The 19,018-nt window shown below is 42.1% G+C and overlaps 1 long non-coding RNA gene across 1 annotated transcript in view; it reads left to right on the top strand.

Moving 5' to 3' along the window:
• The window catches only part of LOC121839068, an 80,284-nt gene extending 63,271 nt beyond the window's left edge, over window positions 1–17,013 (top strand). Inside the window, exon 4 of the long non-coding RNA XR_006078623.1 lies at window positions 14,681–17,013. This is a non-coding gene — a long non-coding RNA (uncharacterized LOC121839068). The remainder of the gene's footprint in view (window positions 1–14,680) is intronic.
• The last annotated feature ends 2,005 nt before the right edge of the window (window positions 17,014–19,018 follow it).

The following is a 19,018-nucleotide window of genomic DNA, read 5'->3' as shown; positions in this document are numbered from 1 at the left end:
AGGGTTTGGCCTGTAGGGATATCCTTATCTCATCGTCCACTAGCAACACCAGTGGCAGGCCGGGTGCAGTGCACGCACCTTACAGATAATTGTATGTGTGGGGTACAGAGAAGTAGTCATTCAAAAATCCTGTTAAACACCATTATTGCGACTGTGACATGCTAAGCACATTTTTACTCCTGAACTTATTTAGGCTTGCAAAGGGGTTGAATACTTACTGACTCAAGACATTTCAGCTTTTAATTTTCAATACATTTGTAAAATGTTCAATGAACATAAATCCACTTTAACCTTATGAGGCATTGTGTGTAGGCCAGTGACAAAAAAATACAAATGTAATCCATTTTAAATTCAGGCTGTAACACAACAAAATGTGGAAAAATCAAGGGGTGTGACTAGTTTCTGACGGCACTGTATACAGTAAACAGCCTGAGTGTTGTTGTCCTTGTACTGTTAGCTAAAGCTGTGGGCCACCCCTCCTCCTCTTCGTGTCTGTGAAGAGGACTATTGCAGCATCTGTAGACGTGTGGCCTAGAGCAGTGGCTGTGATGTCTACCCGCCAGAGCTGTGCAATGGACAACACCTGCGGCTGCAGATGAGACCTCTCTTCAAGTGGCGCAGCTTAAACACCTCTCTTTATCCACACTATCTCCCTCTGCTGAAGTGAGGGAGAGGGAGGGCTGAGTTTTTTTTAACCTTTTATTCAACTAGGCAAGTCAGATGAGAACAAATTCTTATTTTCAATGACAGCCTAGGAACAGTGGGTTAACTGACTTGGTCAGGGGCAGAACTGTAGCTCGGGGATTCAATCTTGCTACCTTTCGGTTACTAGTCCAACGCTCTAACGACTAGGCTACCTGTTTTGCTTGCTATGTTGTGTGAGGAGGAAGGCCTTGCTACAGGATCCTGCGTTATCCTGCTTCTGTATGTCGTGCTTTGTAGTCTTCTCTTACTTTCCTCTTTGTAATGCTTCTAACATGCCTACAGCTTGTAAGAGTTGGCAGCCATAAATAATGTAAAGGACAACATTCACAAGGATATTCTTTATCCTCCTCCTCCTCCTCCTCTTTTGCCTCCTCGTTGTCATTTATCTCCCTTTCCAACATGATTGCATTGTGTTACTCACATACAGTTGAAGTCGTTTTTCAACCACTCCACAAATTTCACAAACTATAGTTTTAGCAAGTCGGTTAGGACATCTACTTTGTGCATGACACAAGTAATTTTTCCCAACAATAGTTTACAGACAGATTATTTCACTTATAATTCACTGTATCACACTTCCAGTGGGTCAGAAGTTTACATACAATAAGTTGACTGTGCTTTTAAACAGCTTGGAAAATTCCAGAAAATTATGTCATGGCTTCAGAAGCTTCTGATATGCTAATTGATCATTTGAGTCAATTGGAGGAGTACCTGTGGATGTATTTCAAGGCCTAACTTCAAACTCAGTGCCTCTTTGCTTGACATCATGGGGAAATGATGTCAAACACCATGGGATCACGCAGCCGTCATACCGCTCAGGAAGGAGACCCGTTCTGTGTCCTAAAGATGAACGTACTTTGGTGCGAAAAGTGCAAATCAATCCCAGAACAACAGCAAAGGACCTTGTGAAGATGCTGGAGGAAACCGGTACAAAAGTATCTATATCCACAGCAAAACGAGTCCTATATCAACATAACCTGAAAGTCTGCTCAGCAAGGAAGAAGCCACTACTCCAAAACTGCCATACAAAAGCCAGACTACAGTTTGCAGCTGCACATGGGGTCAAAGATCATACTTTTTGGAGAAATGTCCTCTGGTCTGATGAAACAAAAATAGAACTGTTTGGCCATAATGACCATCTTAATGTTTGAAGGAAAAAGGGGGAGGCTTGCAAGCCAAAGAACACCATCCCAACCGTGAAGCACAGGGGTGGCAGCATGATGTTGTGGGGGTGCTTTGCTGCTGGAGGGGCTGGTGCACTTCACAAAATAGATGGCATTATGAGGGATCAAACTTGTGGATATATTGAAGCAACATCTCAAGACATCAGTCAGTCAGGAAGGAAGGAAGGAAGTTAAATCTTGGTCACAAATGGGTCTTCCAAATGGACAATGACCCCAAGCATACTTCCAAAGTTGTGGACAAATGGCTTAAGGATAACAAAGTCAAGGTATTGGAGTGGCCATCACAAAGCCCTGACCTCAACCCTATAGAAGATTTGTGGGCAGAACTGAAAAAGTGTGTGTGAGTACGTAGGAGGCCTACAAACCTGACTCAGTTACACCAGCTCTGTCAGGAGGAATGGGCCAAAATTCACCCAACTTATTGGGGGAAGCTTGTGGAAGGCAACCCGAAGGTGACCCAAGTTAAACAATTTAAATGCAATGCTACCAAATACTAATTGAGTGTATGTGAACTTCTGACCCACTGGGAATGTGATGAAACAAATAAAATCTGAAATAAATAATTATCTCTACTATTATTCTGACATTTCACATTCTTAAAATAAAGTGATGATCCTAACTGACCTAGGACAGGGAATTTTTACTTGGATTAAATGTCAGGAATTGTGAAAAACTGAGTTTAAATGTATTTGGCTAAGGTGTATGTAAACTTCCGACTTCAACTGTAAATGGTATGGAGTTTATCACATCTCACCTCGGTCGTACACCAAGGGGCAACAAGCCTCTAACCCTTAACACAATCATACTAACCAATATCAGGCACATTACAAGCAGTTCCCTATCCCTTTCTCCAGCAGCAGGCGTCTAGTACTGCTTATCACATGGCACCCTATTCCCTATTGAATTTGTCCCAGAGAATAGAGTGCCATTTGGGACTTCCTGTGTCTCTGCCCAGGGAGAGTCAATAGACATAATAGAAGTTATTAAAGCCGCCGGATTGAATATGTACGTTACACTTGAGATGCCGTACCCGTCGAGTCTCTGCTCCCTCACCGAGAGAGAACACAACGTTAAATCCAATCACATCACGACCAGCAGCAGGCAACTCCATTACTGGAAAGGTTGTTGTTTCCTTGGCAATTTCTGGGGAAAGGAAATTGGCAGCCTTCACTCCCATTCCAGTGTGCTCACAGGGACCTTTTCAGATGCCCCTTAGAACAGTGAACTTTAATTGAACCGTGATCATGATGGCCAGGGTAGGCTTGGCAGGAAAGTGACCACGTGTTCTTGGGTGAAAGGCCTAAGCTATGTGGTTTTTGAGTTTGGACAGATTTCCTGCAGTGGGACAAGGACCTCTGGATTCCTGTAAATGGAGAGACTTCCGCTCCCCTGACCCTGCTTGTGTGGTTACCTTCGTCCTCTCTAACAGCAACTCCTGTTGCAATGGTTTTGCAGTCTCATTCTTTTTTTTCAGCTTAACTTCATGTTTTTTTGGGTAGAACGTTTTGCCTGTATGGAACATGGCATCAAATGCAACAGATGATGTTTGTCTGTGGTGGATTTTTGCTCTTAATTGCTGGCCCTGAATTGTTTTTACTGTATGTTATATTTAACTTAAAAGACTGGAAAAAGTTGTACTCTCCTACAATGTTGCCAGCTGTATTTATTTGCCTGTGTTCAACGTGTGGGTGTTGGCTTGATTGAGATTTCTATGCCGCAGGTTCAGGTTCACATCAGAGAAGCCTCTATTGTTGAGGATGTAACATATTTCCGCAACTGTCTTATTCGAGATATGCGAGTCATAGGCTAATTCCCAAATGACACCCTATTCTCTATGCAGTGCCCTACTTTGACCAGAGGCCAGGGCTCTGGTCCATAGTAGCGCACCACATTGAGAATAGGGTGCAATCTGGGACACTGTCAAACTAAGCAGAGAGTGCTCTAATACTCAGTCAGCCCTGCTGAGAAGCACATGGGGGGGGGGGCATTGATCTGCAGAGCAAAGCATGACTGTTTGGAGTGTGTGTGTTGGGGGTTTTCAAGTCTACATCCTCCAGTTCTGTAGAACAAGCTGTGAACTCTGGTGCAGTGTCAGGGTCAACGCGACTTTATAAACAAATACGTTTCTAACGATTGACCCTCTTGAGACATTGAGGTCAGTATAAAAATGGACATGATTAAAGATACATGTGCAACCCGTTTATGACATCTACCTTTGATGCCATAGCAACGTGTGCCTGTTTTCATTCGGTTGGTTGTCATAAACAGATCCATAGATCTCTATCTCTATCTATGCTTTTATAAAGGCCTTTATCAAATATGAATCAAAGATATCGTACACTAAACTCATTATTAAATGTTCATCACTTACTATCTACGGTATCATCGGCTTGTTGAGACAAGGAAGCCATTTTAGAATCCGTCTTGACCATCTATCCTCAGGAGAATTAATTCAATGTTTTCGGTTTTATAAAAACGCATTAGATCACACACTATAAAGGGGACGCATTGTGAATGATTTAATCCAGAGCTAAACCTGTTTTGGGGCCGTGATAATGCCCTTCAAGTGGAAATTCATTCTGTTAATTTAAGCACATTGGCGCATGCATGCTTTTAACATACCACCCTGCATCCCACTGCTGGCTTACCTCTGAAGCAGGGTTGGTCCCTGGATGGGAGACCAGATGCTGCTGGAGGTGGTGTTGGGGGGCCAATAGGAGGCACTCTTTCCTCTGGTCTGTAAAATATCCCAATACCCCAGGGCAGTGATTGGGAACATTGCTCGGTGTAAGGTGCTTTCTTTTGGATGGGACGTTACACGTTTGTCCTGACTCTCTGTGGTCACTAAAGAACCCATGCCACTTATCGTGTGTGCAGGGGTGTTAATCCCGGTGTCCTGGCTAAATTCTCAATCTGACCCTCATTCCATCACAACCACCTAATCATCCCCAGCTTCCAATTGGCTCATTCTCCCCTGTAACTGTTCCCCAGGTCATTGCTGTAAATGGAAATGTTTTCTCAGTCAACCTACCTGGTAAAATAAGGGTTAAATAAAAAAGTACAATTCACTCCGTTTGGTCTGACATTAGCTAACAGTCATTGGAGGGGACAGCCAGCTTCAAAACAAAAGCAGACAAAGTTCTTAAGTTGTCACATCACTCCAATTTGGCTAATTTGAGGGCCATCTCGAAACAGAGCCGTTTCATAAAAAGGCAGCATCTGCCGTGCCGGATTTAATTAATTTCCGTCACCTCGGGGGGATAGAGTGAGTCCACTTCTTGTTCGCTTCCTAGCTGAGATGTCCATTTTTAGACCCTCTCTCCTAGCTATAAAATATTCCATTCTCCATTGTGTGAAAACAGTGTGTTTATAGACAGAGATCACTTATTCTGAACAACTCCGTTGTGTAAAACGCACAGTTGGCTTTGTACTCGTAGACCGATTTGTTTCCACCCTCTGAAAGGAGAGAGCAGTAAGGGGAGAAGTTATGGGGCCAGCTAGACTGTTAAGTGCCAGAGGAGTCAAGTACTCCTATTGTGTTCAGTACTTTTGTACGGTAAAATTGGAGTCGTGATGCGTGCCTGCCAGTACTCTGCTCTGGTTGTCTTGGCCTGGTGCTGGCCTGTCTTGATGAGGAATGTCACGTCCTGACCTTAGTTCCTTTTTTAGGTCCCTATTTTGGTTTGGTCAGTGCGTGAGTTGGGGTGGGCATTCTATATTGTTCATTCTATGTTTTGTTCTGTGTGGTGTATTTCTATGTGTTTGGCCTGGTATGGTTCCCAATCAGAGGCAGCTGTCAATCGTTGTCTCTGATTGAGAACCATACTTAGGTAGCCTGTTCTCACCTGTGTTTGTGGGTAGTCTGCACCAGACAGAACTGTTTCGTGTTGGTCTAGTTTTGTTATTTTGTCTTAGTGTTCTGAGTTAAAATAAATATTAACATGGACACTTACCACGCTGCGTTTTGGTCCTATCTTGACTACTCTTCATCAGAGGAAGAGGATCGTTACAAGGAATTTCAATCGTAACAACGTAGCATTGAATGGTATGGCCTAGCTTGAACCAGCTCGCCGTAGGTCCTCTACAAATGAAGAACAAATTAGTGTCTACGTTTTTTTGTTTGTTCTTGTCCTTTGTAGCTATTTCGTGCTCACTGTCATTGACATGGAATGTTGAATTTATGTTAAAAAATTATGGTAGTCATATGCCTTAATCAGTTTCTAAAAGCTTGAGACAAAGCCTGTGGTTGGTTCATTGAATTCAGCAGATTCCTCTGTGGCCTATGGGAAAAATAGGGAGGCTATTAGGAGCATTCTTGAATCCAATCAGGCGCTTCGCAGGCATCCAAAACAGAGGCTGGTGCACTAAGCAACGCTACTCAAGGGCTTAATTAGAAGGATGCTTTGCTATTGTTGGTTTTCAGGCATTAGTACACTCTGTCTGTCCTGATAATGAACTTGGCTGCGAAATGAAATCGTTTGGCCTGCCTTCACACTGCTAGGCCCGATAGCGCTTGTCAAAACTATTGTTTTCCCACTTTCAAAGCCCCTATATCGATGTCAGGGATAGGAGGACAGCTCCACTGCAGAACCACTCAGGTCTGACTTTCTTTCAGGTATAACAAGGCCTGCCACATCAATGGAGACCTGAGAGCCCCACATTGGGACCTCTCTCGAATTAGGAAGCCCCACAGTTCATCACCTACAGCCTAATGTTTAAAATCACCTCTGCATGCATGCAATTTCATCATGCACAACTCCAGTGTTCTTTCATGCTGTTTGGACATCGTTTTGCCACACTTTTGTCTCTCTAACTTCTTCTCACTTGGAATGTTTGACCTGCATCGTGGCAGGCAGCCATGCGGTTATCGCAGCAGTGCACATCTGCTGTCTGTGGGAGGCGACGATGAGGCGATGAAAATGAATGATTCTAGAGCAGGCTTCAATGGCACTCCAGGGCTCAGCAGAAAGCAGCCCTCCAAGCCGCACCTGGGACTCGACTGGTAATTGTGCAGCATTCTGCTGCTAAAAATACCAGCATTTCTCTCAAATACCCATTCACAAACTTTGTTGCTCCCATACCGACCTGAAACGGAAGATTTTTGTTTTTCTTTCATGGCATTAAGAGTCCCAGGTGCATGGGGCAAATCTGGCAAGATGGAGGTAATGGGAGGAAAGGGAGTGGGAGAAAGAGAGAAAAAAAGGAAGGAGTGTGAAGCTGGGTGTACCACACTGTTGCCAGGATAAAATAACAGGGGACCAAAGTTCCCCATTGACTTTGGCAGGCAACTCCTCCAGGTAGCTGAGTAGAAAGTACGGAGGAATGTCTCCTAAACTTTTAGTTTGTTTACCATGATGTAATTTCATGGATTTTTTTATAGGTAATGTTCGAGAAACGCTTCAGCTAGTGTTTAATGGGTATTTTGAAACTTCATGTTTTTGTCATATCTTGTTCCCATGGGTTGGCATCTTTTGACTTTAGATATTCAAACAATTGCTCTGGTAACCCGTCGGGTTAGTTAAGAACCCAACCGAACGGAACCCAATGCTTAATATGGGAGCAACTGGAGCTTAGGAATTATTCCATTGGGCGAGGCAGGAATTCAATCAGTTGGGCTCGGGGTAGTAGAAGGTTGGGCATCCGACACAGTTATGCTGTAGCTCTTTTCTATTTGGGTTTGGCCTGCCTCAGCCTCTGGCTGCTAGCATAGCGCTAATGAAAGTCACATTAGCCTCAACCATTCAATAGTGGTTTTCATAGCTGCGCTGGGGGGGGGTAATGTTCTTAGCCATATCCTGCAGGGATGTTCCCCTCTTCCATTCTAAGGCAGCTGGAGGTTGCTCTCTCAGCTCCCTCTCAGTGCATGTGGGTATTGAAAAGGAGAACGTCTCCTGTTATTTTGAAAATTCATGCTCAGCTACTGTATATCTGTTGTGGATAAAACTCCCTTTGGTCAAGTGGAGGCATTCAGTTTGGGAGGCTTGGAATTGTGATGTGGGGCGGTGTAAATACAGTCAATTCTGTGGAATGGTGCATTCAGCACATTGACTACTGTTCATTCATTTTGTTTGAATAACACATTGTACTCATTTCTGTTTGATTATTTTTCAACATGGTGATGGTTTAATTTTCTGCAAGACATCACCTCCTCACCCCCGACCCTTTGAACGCAATCGTTCTTAATGATTCAGAATGTTTTGGCGGTTCCCTTCCCCTCAGAGGGATATGTTATAAGGAGGTCACAGCAGTCTCTCCAAGCCTGGGTCATACCAAACGAGATGGATGTGTTAGATTTCCTCACACTGTGACCCGATAGTGTCTCAACACCACTCTAGCCTGCGCCCCAAATGGCACCCTATTTTCCATTTAGTGCACTAGTTTTGACCAGGGACTCTGGTCAGAAGTATTGCACCAAATGGTTAATAGTTTTTCATTTGGGACGCACCCTACTCCCAGCCAGGCCTGTGGTCTCTCAGACCTTTGATCTCTAGCTGGTGTGAAAAGACCAAGAGGAGTCCAATACTGCATGATCTCCTGCAAGGAACGCTTATGTTGCCTAATTTTTACTTCTTGGGTTTGACGAATGGTCTCACAGTAAAAGTATGTGTCATGTCTTTAGGGTCATTCTCCACTGTCCCTCAGTTATCCTCATCAAGGGCATATGATGAGACATACAGTACTTTGACTTCAGAAGTGTGTGTGTCCTCTTCATTTCAGATTCACATAGCCCATATGACTCTTATGTTGAATATATTTTTGTCCACTTTGGGTTCAAGTATGTTGTCTGTTTCAAATGGTATATCCCTACAACTTTGCCTGGCTATCCAGACTCCCTGCTTAGTTTCTTCACTGCAATGAGTCTGGATCTGAGTACATCCCCAACCCTTCACCAAATGCGAAAACATTCCGGACCGCTTGATTGGTCCAGAAACCAATGGGTTGGGCCAGAGCCAGAACACACGTTGGTAAAGCGGCAGTTTGATACTCTGATTGATTAGAGACGATCCAATCGCTTATTACTTTGTGGTGGCAGTCTCAGTCGTATCACTTTGTGGTGGCAGTCTCAGTCGTATCACTTTGTGGTGGCAGTCTCAGTCGTATCACTTTGTGGTGCCCCTCATCACCACAAACTACTTAAATGATGGCAGTCTCAGACTAAAGTATGTAGCGAATAACAGAGCACCGGGAAGAATTTAGTGTGATTCATCAGGCTAACTACAATTTAGGGCTGGGCTATATGGCAAAAGAAATCAAACCTACATTTTTTCAAACTTATGTGCGATTCAAGATATACAGTGTATCTACAGTTATCACAATGTTTTCTCTCCATGAGCTTTAATGTACAATTAACGGTCATATGCACTGCAGTTCAAACAATCAGCAATAATCAAATGAATTCAGGGCTTGTGAAGTTATACCTAGGCGAAATATAAGCCTTCCACAACCATAAAGTCCACTAATTGTCTTATTTTATAAAAACAGTTTGCAATAATCACTGAACTGGCTGAACAAGTTACTGAACAAGACTGTCTATGAAAATGCCCTTTTGTTACAAATTTAACCATAACCATGCATAATGCATATTCACTAATAATGCCTAACTTCTTGTAGCCGGCATTATGCTATAGACAATTAACACGTCTCATAAACAATCTCTCAAGCACAAGCCCATGTACTAGTGAGTAGCCAGCTAATCTTTGTATTTCAAGTTTAGCCAACTTGGATCTATTTGCTGGCTAACAAGGTAGAACAGTTGAATTGTTATGAACACACTTCTGTCTGTCTCCAACGGTTTGAACAGCATGTAAGCCTGTCCACTTTGTTCAGATGTTGAAATCAAATGGCCTACCTTTATTTCTCAGAATGAGAATGAGTTTCCAGTTCTTTATATCTTATGCTTATTGCACATTTATAAAAGACAGACAAGACAGCTAGTATAACAGTCTTTGGCTAAAATGCTGGTAGTGGTACTTACTACCGAAATGCTGTGTGCGACAAAAGTGAGCATTCATTTTCCACAATCAATGTTCATTGATACTCTTGTTTTAGTAGTGTATGCTCTGCGTGCTATTTGAGTAGTTGAGACATAAAAAGGGCATCATTAGAAAGGGGAACTTCTCTATTACTGTAAAATAATTTCTCAATGTGTTTTGGTGTCTGTTGGACAAAAATGTCAAATAGCAAGTTAATTAAAACCGCGTGTCAGAGCCCAGTCAACACGGTGAGTTCGGGCCTATTCCGTTTGAGACTCGGCGGACTCGACATCGATTTGGACTTGGGTGGGTTTCATACGGCCTGAGTCCGGCAGAATCATATTACTCTGGGTTCCGGCTAATGGTTCTCGGGCCGAGTCCACTTAAGCATATCTAGCCTGATTCACTTTTTCAGAAGTAGGGCCATATGAGGTTTTTATTCGGCAGGTGATTTGAAGAATTAAAAGAATTATGAATGTAATAATTTCACCTCATTTGCTAGGTCATTTGCAAGCTAACATTCGGCCCATTAGGCTATTAGATGGAGAAACACCCTAGAGAATCAATGCTATAAATGAATGAGATTTTACAGATTTCTATTTTTAATCCCACTCACACTAATTCCAGTTGTGACTGGGAGACCTATGAGGCGGAGCACAATGGGCCCAGCGTTGTCCGGGTTAAGGGAGGGTTAGGCCGGCTGTGATTTCCTTGTCCCATTGTGCTCTAGCAACTCCTTGTGGAGGACAGGGACCCTGCAAGCTGACTTCAGTTGCCAGCTGGATGGTGTTTCCTCTGACACATTGGTGCGGCAGGCTTCTGGGTTAAGCAAGCTGTGCGGATTGGCAGGGTTGTGTTTCGGAAGACAAATGTCTCTTGACCTTTGCCTCTCCTGAGTCTGTAGTGGTTGTAGCAATAGGACAAGACTGTAACTACCAATTGGATATCATTGAAAAGGGCTAAATGTAACAAAATTAATAAATAGCCTACGTCACTGTTGTTGTAGCCTAGGAGGTAGAACAAAATAATGGTATTTTCTAAAAACGTAGGCCTAATGATATCAATAGTGGAGCGTGCCTGGCAACCACAGAGCGCAGCCTGGAGGAACGAATAAGCCTATATCTTCCATTTGATAATCTGCTACCTAGGCTGGAAGGATTGATGCAGCCATGCATGGTGAATTATTGCAATAGCTGTTACAAATGTAGTCTATTAAAATAGATAAATAACGACCATGACAGTCAATGGAAAAAATCCTGGCGCTCAAAATGTCATGATTGTGGGTTCGATTCCCGGGGCCATGAACAGAAAATAAATGTACGCATATATACTGTCACTTTGGATAAAAGCTTCTGCTTAATGTCACAATTTTTTCACACCTCATATTTGTGAGACATCGAACATTTTCCTGCATGGAATTTTTGACAGTAGCTATGGGTTGCCAGAAGAAAAGTCAGAAGAAAATAAAACCGCGTATCTTAACCAGGTAAGTTATGAATTGTGTCACCTACTGTGTAACTTTGCCATAGTGTTTCTATAGACAAAGTTTAAGTCCACAACGGGGTGGCAGGTATCTCAGCTAGATCGAATCCCTGAGCTGACAAGGTTAAAATCTGACATTTTGCCCCTGAACAAGGCACTGTTCCTAGGCTATCATTGTAAATAAGAGTTTGTTCATAACTGACTTGCCTAGTTAAATTAAAAAATCTATTTCCTGTCTGTTTTACAAATCTGTGATTCAAATGTTCAACATAGCAAAACGCAGCATACATGTATCATCACTGCTTGCTTAAGTATCCTTAACAGGGAGCTAGCATTACCTCTAAAGGAACCAAAAAACACACGATCCAGCAGTGGTGGCCTCTGCTGTTTGAGCCGTCTGCCTTGCAGCTAGAGCCGGCCTCGGTGCCTGACTTTCTAGCGGTCGTTGTGAGAGTCAGTCAGTTGGTTAACAGTCGAGACCAGCAGTAGAAGATACGAAAAAGTTTTAAAAAAGTAGGTAATTGTAGGTTTTGTGTTTGTAGTAATTTATTTTGTCGCAGTCGCTAAGTCGTTTGTGACATTGTGGCTAGCTTCATTTTGGACTGGTCATGATTGTCAAAGTTAACGTTAATGTTAGCTCGCTATCTTAGCTAACTGTTAGAGTAGAGGTAGCTAGCTTAGTCAATACGTTTAGGGTCTAGCCTATGTGATATTAGGTAGCTAAATAAGCTAGCTAGTGTTTTTAAAAACATAGGTAGTCTAGCTAAGACTAGGCAAGAAAGCATCCGGTTAACATAGCTAACAGTTAGCAAGCTAGCTATGTCCAGTGAGTCACAAAGGACTCGCACAACCCCAACTGGTCTCGAGCGGAGATGGCAAAGAGCGCTCCAAGATTCATAATGATGATAATAATGGTTTATTTAGCTTCATGTGCACCAGGACAGCTAAACGCTGAATTACAGTAACACACATATACATAATACACTGTTCAAAAAAATAAAGGGAAAACTTAAACAACACAATGTAACTCCAAGTCAATCACACTTCTGTGAAATCAAACTGTCCACTTTGGAAGCAACACTGATTGACAATAAATTTCACATGCTGTTGTGCAAATGGAATAGACAACAGGTGGAAATTATAGGCAATTAGCAAGACACCCCCAATAACGGAGTGGTTCTGCAGGTGGTGACCACAGACCACTTCTCAGTTCCTATGCTTCCTGGCTGTTGTTTTGGTCACTTTTGAATGCTGGCGGTGCTTTCACTCTAGTGGTAGCAACCACAACTTATTATACTTATTTTCCACCATAATTTGCAAATAAATTCATTAATAATCCTACAATGTGATTTTCTGGATTTTTTTCTCATTTTGTCTGTCATAGTTGCAGTGTACCTATGATGAAAATTACAGGCCTCTCATCTTTTTAAGTGGGAGAACTTGCACAATTGGTGGCTGACTAAATACTTTTTTGCCCCACTGTATATTTATTATATAGTCCCAGTGGTTATTTAACGTTAGCTACTTGAATAATTTGGATCTAGCTAACGCTAGCTAGATCCAAAACAATAAATAGTTTTGTGAAACTAGTCATGGTTGACCCTATACAGTCAATGGGTCAATCAGCTGCTGTCTTTCATTAAGAAGCAAATCTATTAAAAAAACTAAGTATAATCTTAAACATTCTATTGGTTGAATTATTAGTGTTCCCAGCTGATCCCATTCCTCACTTGAACCCCATGTAAAGGGATGTGCTCGACAATAGTCTTCTTGTTTGTCTTCCTGCCAGCAGACTCTTGTCTCTCCACCCTCAGCCTCTCTGATGGACTGTCTCCTCGTTCCACCTCCATGCATCAAATACTCTCGTCTCACAGCGAGAAAACAGTTATCCCTCACAATAACATTATTTGTTGAACAACAATTACAGTACATCCATTTTGGTTTACAATACATTTGAACTTTCAGCTAATAATAGAAGTATAATGTAAAACAACATTCTATAGGTTGAATGATGAGTATTTCCAGCAGACCCCATTCTTCACTTAAAGTGATGTGCTCTACAACACATGACTTATTGTTTGTCTCCCTACCAGCAGACTCTGTTTCTCCACCCTCAGCCTCTCTGATGGACTGTATCCACCACCGTGCTACAAATACTCAAAATGTGAATCTGAAGGATGGCACCCTGAGCCTGAGATGGTGTGGCTGGACAGTAAAAGAGTCAATCTCAAATGTGAAAATTGTTCAAGGGTGTGTAGACTTTCACTAGTCACTGTATACCTATTGCTTCTCGAAGAAAATATGTTAATGCTTGTTGCGCTTCGGTCAACTGTTCTTCCCCATCAGAACCAAACATAGGATTAACTGAAAACAAACACTGTATAGCCTCAAAACTATAGTTTCTATGTAACGGATGGCCAGTCCTTGCATCCATAGCTCCTATATGATCAGTGCAATTTGGAATCCTAAACCATAACCCTAATCTTAAACCTTACCCTAACATTACACATAACCAAATCCCTCACCTAACCTTAACCATTTTACATGTCAACTTCAATGGGGTAGCGACATCCAAAGGATGCTGAATAGCACGGACCATATGTTTATCATCTGAGAGCTGTATCCATGAATACTGGGCAGGGGACACAAGATAAGAGACTGTTGTGAGGGACAGACAGTGGCCTGACCATAGAATTAGGGATGAAAATACTATTATGACATAGCCTGGCAATAGATCACATAAAATAGTTATTTTCCTTGGGAAATTTATCCGAGGCCTTTGTGGGCCGCCAGTTGCCCATCCCTGACCTAGAGTCCTAATTTTCTGTGCATAGGTCTTTTCACAAGGAACACATTTGCCTCAAGGACCCACAAGGTCTGCCATGATGGATTTTCCACCATTTAGATTTTTTTTTAAAGACTTAAATGTAATTTCCTCCGGAACCACAGGGCCGATCTGGATGAAACTTAATATATTGCATCTACAGTATGTACCAAGGTCCTTCAAGGCAATCCTTTACAGAATAGTATATAAATGCATCAAATCAGACACGGATATTTGTATTGTAACCAAACTTGGTAAACATGTTCCAAACCCTGTCAAGACTCAACATTCGCAAGCACATTCAGATTGACCACACGGCGGGGCTACAACGCGCACATATTCATATCTCTTGATCTGTTTGACTCACTGTTGAAATGGAAAACTTCTGCAGTTGATGTGCTTCCCACTTGAGGTCTGGATTGTGATTCCTAAGATTTTTGTGTGGTGTCAAAATCCAATAAATTGTTCTAACTACACATAGTTTTTTTGCTCTTTTTTTCTGTTATTCAAAGGGGCTGTCAGGAGAAACACTTTCACATCCAAGGTTACAGATGGAGAGACAGAGAAGTTCGTCATAAGGTGGCTGCAGCTTGCACCAGACAGAGACGGACACAGGAAGGAGAGGACCGAACACAGCAAGGAAAGGGCAGATAGACCCCAAGAGAAATAGATACATTGACATACACGCATACATACATGGGATAAAGGGATGAACACTGACTCTTTGTACATTATCTGGAAATAATGGACGACTTGGTACTGCCCGAGTTTATTAGTTCCAAGTAATGTACAGAGCGGAGGCGTTTATCCCGCTTATTCCACGGTTGCCAAAGAAAACAAGACCACATTTACTGGTAAAAATGTACATGTTTTCTTTGAGATTAGAATTTTGATAAGTAAATTCATGCTATTTCATCCTTCCCGTTGTGCTGTCGGTTCGGTTGATAGAGAAGCGGACTTGTTGTTCATTCGATTAATTTGATTGCTATGCAGGCTGGCAATGTTCTTATCCCTTACTTGCTAGGTAGCCAACTATGGCTAACCCAGTCGCTTCAACTATGCACAGAATAACATCAAAGTAGCTGCATTAGCGTTTTTTTTAAGCTGTTTTCTAGTGACATTTATTTGGATATGACCATGCTACTGTACCTAAGTAGTACTTGTTGAGGGATGACACGCACTCAAAAGTAAATTTCATATATTTAAATAAAAAAGGTAAAATGAGAAAATGTCATGTCTTTTTTTATGCTTATGTTGTTCATAGTTCGGTTAATAGCTGCAATATTACTTCCTCAATTTAACATCATTATTCTTTTTTGAGTGTGTGTGTGGGGTGGGGGGTTGAATCAAGTGGATCTGGGCCAATTCTGGCCCTAAAATGGCAGCTTTGGCTTAGTTCAGGCTGCCAGATCTGGGCCGAATTACTCTGGCCTAGTCTGCCGTCATTCATTTCGGACTCGGGCGAAATCCAGCTTCCAGACCCAGGCCAGCAGTTTTAGATCTGGCATGTCAGAATCAGGCCAGATGTGGGCCAGACATTTTTGTTGTTAGTGAGAGGGGCTTGGTGTGTGTGTGTAAACCAGAGGAAGAGAAGAAGTAAGAAGTTTCACTCTCACTAAATTCCGTCCAAAATAAGTCCAATGCGTTGCTATGGGCTTGTTTTGGACCTAACTTGTCACCTGCATTCCCTCCTTTGGGACAATGACTCCCATTGTTAGGGCGGAGTCGTGCATTTCCTCATTTTATACAGATCTCTGGTCTAAATGGAAAGATGCACACAGCACAGGAGCGAAGGAGACGAGAAAACATGTGGACAAACGTTCATAAACTCAAACGACTTAAAAACGTGATTCTTGTAATACAGGCATTTGGAATATCGTGCAAAAACATAAAATTGGAATTCATCGAATTAAATTGATATATTGCCCAGCCCTACTACAACTAGCTTTTTGCCTCTATTTTCATGCTCAGGCTGTCAAAAAAAATCCCACAAATATTCCTGGGCTGAAAGACAGCATGTAGAAAAAGGTTCTCCGTGTACAGTGTATTCTGACACAAACAATAAGCGAGATGGAAAAAGACCAAGAAAACTCAGAAGGGTTCAGACTTCAGAGTCAAAAGCCTTCATGTAATTTTTATGTGACACACACCAGGGTTTCCATTAGCCGGTAAATGCTGGCTTTTGGCCGATTAAAAAAAAAAAAAACGAAAAGCAGATAAGTAAAATTATTGCCGCTCAAATTGTAGAGAAAAATAAAAAACCATTGCGAAATAATGCGTTTTATTCATTGATGGAAATACCAGTCGATGTGCTCCAACTTCAAAGGCAAATATACTTCATAGACTAATAAAGTAAGCTTTCTCTCAATGATTAGCCAAATGTGTTTTATTTACATATCGAATTTGATTGTTCAACATCAGTTTTGGAATTTCTTCATTTTGTGGCCACCTAGAGTGTCCTCTTGCCACTGCTGTGGTGCTGAATCGCAATGGGAATGAGGAGTAGGGTGGGACAGCCCAGTCATGGCTAGAAGGGATCTAGCTTTTGTCAAATTAATGTCAAATGTAGATTTTTTTTTATTTTAGCTAACCCTAACTCTTTTCCTAACCTAAACCTAATTTTCAACACCCTCTTTTATACTACCTCTCAGGCTGGGAGAGGGGGGAGCTGGGTGATATCAGAGTAAAATTGATTACTCACAGAGCACACACCTGCCAGAGCCACAGGTTGTGTGTCATTTACATTAAATGTTTGTCACTTACAGGAGCAATCAGGGTTAAGTGCCTTGCTCAAGGGTTACTGGCCCAACGCTCTTAACCGATAGGCTACCTGCCGCCTGCTGTGTGTGAGTGTGTGAGAGAGAGAGAAATAAAGAGTGTGTGTGTGTGTGTGTGTGTCAGGGTTTCCGCCAGGAAAATTTGGCACCGGATTAACCTGAGTTAATTCTCCAAACCTGCTGTGTAAATTCTCCTAACCTGCTACGAAAAGTCAAATCTGATGTTTACAAAAACTGGATCCCTTCTAGCCATGACCGGCCGGCCCTGGTGTTTGTAGACAGCCATGTTTTGTTATTTATTAGTTAAAATGTTCATTCCTAGGCTAAATTAAATTAGAGGCCTAGATTGTATTTGGAATCAGTTGTTTTATTATTTATTCATTAAAATGTGCATACAAATAGCCTTTAGGACAGGTCGTTCGCAAATTATTTTATACAAAATCTATATTTTGAAGTAGGCGACTTCTTATAGGCTAATTATTGTTATTATGTTTTATGATAATCATTTGTGATTTATAGCAAGGATGAAGACGCAACAGGCAATGCTTTGCTTATCAAATAAAACCTGTCATGTTGCTATAAGAACATCATTCTACTTTATTTGTTTACAACTTTACAAGCTAATTTCTATTCTGTTAAAATGAATGACAATCTAAATGTGATTTTTGAGCACCGTGGGTAGACATCCTAATGGGTTACAAAGCCAATGCATATGGATGTCCAGTATATTTCTCAAATGTCCAGTAAATTTAAAATCTGTCCGGTCACGTTGTCCGGTGCCAAATTTTCCTGGCGGAAACCCTGACACATACACACACACACACACACACACTTTATGTATCTTTCTCTCTCATACACACACAGCAGGTGGTAGGTAGCCTATCGGTTAAGAGCGTTGGGCCAGTAACCCTTGAGCAAGGCACTTAACTAATTGCTCCAGTAAGTTACAAAAATGTCATGTAAATTATACACACACACACACCCACACACACACACAACCTGTGGCTCTGTCAGGTGTGTGCTCTGTGAGTAATCAATTTGACTCTGGCATTGCCCTGCTCCCTCCTCTCCCAGCCTGAGAGGCAGTATAAAAGAGGGTGTGGAATGTGTGGAAACTGTGAAACTCAGCCAGTCAGGCCGCAGTCGGCTGCTACCGCTGAGCAGGGTAGCCTAGTGGTTAGAGCGTTGGACTAGTAACCGAAAGATTGCAAGTTCAAATCCCCGAGCTGACAAGGTACAAATCTGTCGTTCTGCCCCTGAACAGGCAGTTAACCCACTGTTCCTAGGCCGTCATTGAAAATAAGAATTTGTTCTTAACTGACTTGCCTAGTAAAATAAAGGTAAAAAAAAAAAAGAGACATGCAGCATTGAGGGACAACGATCCATTGAATTCATGGGAATATCTGTCCTGTGCAATGAAAATTACTGCACCGTAGAACCTATATCTACTGTACCAAACATAAAATAGCCATCACACATGATGGTTTCATTGGACCCCATTACCTCGATGAACACAGTCTGAGCATTTTTGATTAGAGATTTTTTTTTTTCAATCTTTGGGCAGTGAAGTATATAGTAAATTGTTCAATTTCTTGCCCTGCGTTTGAACTACGTAGTCTTGGGCGTTGGCCTCTGATTTATAAGCAGTTTGGGCATTTTCAGAATGTTCCGGAACGCTTCGTTGTGCACCAAATCATCAGCCCCATGAGAAATGATGTTAGGAGGAGTGCAGCCGAAGCTCACACTCTTTACACCGTGGTCGATTTGTTGTGCACCATTTGATTTCAGAGGCAGATTACAGAGCACAAGCACCACTGTGCCCAAAATACAGTGCATAGGCTAGATGCCTTCAAATGATGAGCGATTGTTATGACCCATAGTCATCATCCTCAGTGCACACAAACCACTGGACTGCTGATAGCAAATCAGGAAGGTCTTGAGAACCATGAATGCTCAGTGGATATGTCATTTCATACGCTGCATGACAGGTTCAAAACAAAGTTCAACATACAGTACCTTTGATACCCATGTAGTGGTTTGGCTTGTATCTATCTCTCCGTCTAGTTTCTCCTC

The sequence above is a fragment of the Oncorhynchus tshawytscha genome, linkage group LG13, assembly GCF_018296145.1.
Source record: "Oncorhynchus tshawytscha isolate Ot180627B linkage group LG13, Otsh_v2.0, whole genome shotgun sequence".
NCBI lineage: Eukaryota > Metazoa > Chordata > Actinopteri > Salmoniformes > Salmonidae > Oncorhynchus > Oncorhynchus tshawytscha.
The sequence above is the reverse complement of the archived record's forward strand: the minus strand, read 5'-3'. Positions and strand labels throughout refer to the sequence as shown.